This window comes from Octodon degus, unplaced genomic scaffold, assembly GCF_000260255.1.
Source record: "Octodon degus isolate 3935 unplaced genomic scaffold, OctDeg1.0 scaffold00071, whole genome shotgun sequence".
NCBI lineage: Eukaryota > Metazoa > Chordata > Mammalia > Rodentia > Octodontidae > Octodon > Octodon degus.
Genome location: NW_004524647.1, coordinates 9,447,982 through 9,452,489, shown reverse-complemented (window position 1 = coordinate 9,452,489; position 4,508 = coordinate 9,447,982). Strand labels below are relative to the sequence as shown.

The 4,508-nt window shown below is 47.9% G+C and overlaps 1 protein-coding gene and 1 pseudogene across 2 annotated transcripts in view; one reads left to right on the top strand and one right to left on the bottom strand.

The window, feature by feature from the left end:
• LOC101561145 overlaps positions 1-502 on the top strand; it is a 20,776-nt pseudogene extending 20,274 nt beyond the window's left edge.
• Positions 1-4,508, bottom strand: part of Pfkfb3 (6-phosphofructo-2-kinase/fructose-2,6-biphosphatase 3) — an 89,975-nt gene that overhangs the window by 69,592 nt on the left and 15,875 nt on the right. The gene's annotated exons all lie outside the window — the stretch shown is intronic.

Genomic DNA, 4,508 nt, shown 5'->3' with positions numbered 1-4,508 from the left:
CATTGAAACCCTTGTATACTGTTCCTTTAAGCCAATAAGCAGTACTGACTTCACAGTGCCTCAAGGGATTGAGGAGACCACTCACCAGCGGCTTAAGTGCTCAAGAAGCCTTGGATGGATGAGTTCCTGCGGGGAATCGAGGGGTGCTCTCTGAATGTGTTCTCTTCACTGCCAGTCTTAAGTACGCCTGACCTGTGACAGACTTGCCTGCCTAGTAAGTGGTGTTCCAGGCCTGCCTGTTTCATGAGTCCATGGCTGCTCTTCCAGTGACCTCAGCCCCCTGGAGAGGGACCTGAGGAAAACCCTCATCTGGGACAACTGCCTGCTTCTTACATCTTCCACCTGGAGAATGTAGTGCCTTGCAGTCCTGGTTCAATGACATGCAGATAATGAGTTGCTTGACCTGATCCCAATCTTTGAGGAATGAAGTGGAACAGATGTGAGTGCAGCATTGGGCAGCTGCAGACCTCTTAGCCTTCCCCTTCAAAGAAATCATCTCTAGGAGGGGACTTTGCTATACTGTGCCTTTCTAATCAGCCTGACAGACCGAGCAGAAGCTAGAAAGCCTTGCTAAATGGAGCCTTGATTCCACCAAATGGGAATAGAATTGATTGGAAAGAGCTATGGGGCAGGTTAGATGGCAACTGGGCAAAAAGACCAGCAGTATCCAGAAATGTCCATTCCAAGTTGGTTTCCCCAGATAGGTCTGCAAGTATGTGTCTGTGTATCAGACAAATTGCTGACTGCCTGACTGACTTATGAAGAACTATGGCCCCAGGGAATACAGGGCTGGAGAAACTGAAAGATCAGAACTCTTTCCAAGTTAGTCCATCTCCTCTCCTGTCACCCTTCAAGCCACTATTAGTCCATCCTATTACAGGATAGACTTTTGCAGGCTCTATTGCCAAACCATGGCCTTTCCCCAGGGCTGGAAGGTCTATGCAAAGGAGGAAGGAAGGAAGGAGGGCCAGAGGCTGCCTTTTGGAAACCCCAGGTATTCACCTTTCTGAAAACTTACTGTAGCAGGCTGCTCCAGATTAAAATGATGCCATTTCTGGGAAGATGATGATTTGTTTCCAGAACCAGTAACCAAACTGACCATCAGGTCTTGTGGCCCAAAGTTTGCATCTGCCTCCAGCTGAGTACCTGCCTCCTCTGTGTCTTAATTATACTTCTCTCACTGCTGAGACAAAATGCTTGATACCCAAAGTTAGAGGAGAAAAGGTTTATTTACCTCAGCGTTTGTAGAGGTTTCAGCCCATAATCAGCTGGCTCCAAGGAAGATGGCATGGCAGAGGGGCGTCACAGAAGAAAAACAATTATGGTGAGCAGAAGACAGCAAAACAAGCAAGGGACCTTAGCAGCTTATCTCTGCCCCTTTTATATTCTATTTAAGCTACTGGGATTAGGGTTGTGCCAAACCTATCAGTGGACTGATTTAGTAGTCACATACCCTTAATCCTAGCACACGCACTCTAGATCCAGCCACTTCTGAAAAAGGCCCACCTATACTACGTGGGGCTTTGGGGGAACATCTAGACATAAACTGTAACACTCTGTCTCCCCAAGGTTTGGGCAGTAGGCCTGCCTTCCTCACCACCTGCCACAGTCCTGATCCTGCGGGGAAGGTGGTCTCTCTTCTGTCCTGGAAGAGGATAGATGACTGATGGAAGAGGAGAGGTGACTCTTGAAACGTCCAACATGGAGCACTGGGTCTGGCAATGCTGCAGCCCTGGATCTGAGATGAATGTGGGAGGTGCTGGGGTGCAGGGAAGGTGTAAACCCCCAAAGCGTGAGTGTGTGCCCTCGTGGCTGGTAGATCACCTGAGCCGAGCTTCTTGCCATAAATCTGCTCTTTGGGGATTTTCTGCTGTTCTGGTGCAGTCACTTGTTCTGAAGGCTGGGAGGGGTGCTGCAAGCTGCTCAGCCTCCCTTGTTCTCCGGCAGGGTTCTTTCTTATTGCATCCCCTGAGGGCCTATCCTGTGCTGAACTCTGTCATTTCCTGTCTTTATCCTTTCTGGCTGTCACTTTGTCTCAAGGGCTCAGAACTCACCTTTTCCCGAACTAAGGGAAACAAGTTTTCTTACTATTTGGTTTGCCAACCTTCTGCCTCCAATAACAAGAGAGAGGGAGGTGCTCACAGACCTGCGTGCTGGGTATCTCTGGCTTTCAAAGATTCTTAATAGTGAATGCTTTAAAAAAAAAAAAAAAATCACAAAATGTAAGTTTCCCCAGGGTGGAAAACAAAGCGCTGCTGTTACTGGGGCTCTACCTCACATCACCACCTCGATCAAGGCTCCCTGGAGGCCTGGGTGGGCTTCTCCCCACCCTCTTGGGATAAAGGGAATTCCTCAAGCCCACTCTGCATTCCCCTTGGAGGGCATATCATAAAGCATTTGTGAATTGTTTCCCCTCAGGACTCACCCCTGAGGACTCGAGTACTCAATCCTTTTCAGCCTCTACACACTAAACTCCAGCATCAGAAACTAACCAAATTGGGAAAAAAAAAAAAAAATGGAAAGAGCAGCAGCTCAGTGTTCCGAGTGGTAGCTGGCTAGCCAGATCCTTCTTGAGTCTTGTGCTCCACTGTCCTCCTTGTCCCAATGTGGGAGGCCTTGTCTGTCTGTGCTGCGACTGAAGTGAAACAGATGCCCCAACACCCCTGTGAGCCTTCCTCCTGCATCATCTCTGCTGCTTTGGGGTCCTGCCACAGGTCAAGGACAGAAGGCTCCAGGTGCTAGCTAGAAAGGAAGTCTCCTAGAGGAAAGAGAACACTGAAACTAGGGCTAGCTCTGGTTTCAGACCCAGGTCCTGGCCTGTACCATTGCAGGAGGGGCATCTTTCCAAAGCCTTAACCTGAGTCTTCTCCCACTTGGTCTGGCCAAGCCCTTCTGGCTAAGCAGTGAACTGCTTAAAGCTGACTGAGTCCCAAGAACCTATTCTTCCCTCTTTGTCCTGCTCCTGCTGTGCTATCCATTCCTATCCGGTTTATTCAAGGATTTGGAGTGTCACCCATAACCAAAGCCTAGGACAGTTTGGTGGAATTGACCCTGCTGCTTTTGCAGGAAGCCCCAGCTTTCCAGGCCTTGCTCATATCAGAACCCCCACCTGCTCACCAGCAGGTTTTCCATGGAAATGCCAGCTCCACTCTGCCCTTTCCTTTCCAGAGAAGCAACATGGCCAAATCTAAACTGGGTTGAGCCATGTGGAACAGAGCTAGCCTAAAGTCATCATTTGCTCTCTGATTCATGGTTTCATAGTGTGTTGGGGCAGGTGATAATTTTGAAACCTGCTTCTGGGAGGATTCGGGCAGACTTACAGAGGAAGGCAAGACAGAGAGAGCCACTTCTCCAGTTTGTGCTAGTGCTTGCCACCAGCCCAGCCTGCTGGAGACTGGTCTTCAGTGGCCACTGTGCCTGGTATGTCAGCACTGACTCAAGCTGTACCAGGTTCAGTTCTTTAAGGTCCTGCTTCAGAAACACAGTGGGAGGGCTGGCCAAATAAACTCAAGTGGATTAAAGTGCCTGCTTAGGCAGATGCAGAGGCCCGGGTTCCAGGCTATGCTGGCCCAGCCCCCGGGGCTTGCAGAGGCATGATTGAGACTGGGCTAGTGGCATGTGCCTGTAATCCCAGCTCTTAGAAGGCTGAACACAGGTGGATCACTACAAGTATGATCTAAGTAGTGAGACCCTGTAGACCCTGTATTAAAATAAAAAAGGAAAGAAAGAAAGACAGACAGACAGTGGGGTCCCAGAGTGGGCTTCTAAATCAATCCCCCCTGTTCTTATCCCTCTTTTTTTTTTTTTTTTTTTGCGGAACCAGGGATTGAACTCAGGCTCTTGTATTTGCCAGGCAAGCGCTTATTCTACTGGGCCATCTCCCTGGCCCTTCTTGTCCCTCTTACTGGAGAGCTTTGGACATGACCACTCTATTGAAGAGTCAAATAAGGGCTCCCACTCTGCATATCAGAGAGGGGACAGTCTGTGGGCTTTCTAGTTAAGTTCCCTCCCACCTCCTGAAATTGTTGTATAAATGTAGACTCACCTCTGTTTTTGGTTGTTGGTTTTTTTTTTTTTTCAACAATTTACAGAAGGTTTATTCACAATTGTCAATCAAGGTTTTTTGCGGAGATTTGCACTTAGCGACTAAGTTAAATTAAAAAAAAAAAAAAATCTTCTGACAGCAAAATGATACATATTTCCAGGCCCTGTTGGCTCACAAGCATACAATTTGTAACTTCTGAACTGTAACTACTTTCATATTAGAGGCACTTGCAGTATGTAAGTTCAGAGCCCTGTACATGTACATGTGTTCAGAGCCTTGTACATCTATTACCAAATTGTGAGAAGAATGTTGATGTGCTCTCTCTGTGTACAGTAAGAAGGGCTTACCATAGTAAGTATGTCATAAGTTCATTTTTTTTGTCATTTTGTGACAGGATCTCACTACATAGTTCAGGCTGGCCTTGAACTCATAGTGATCCTTCCACCTCAGCCTCCTGAGTGCT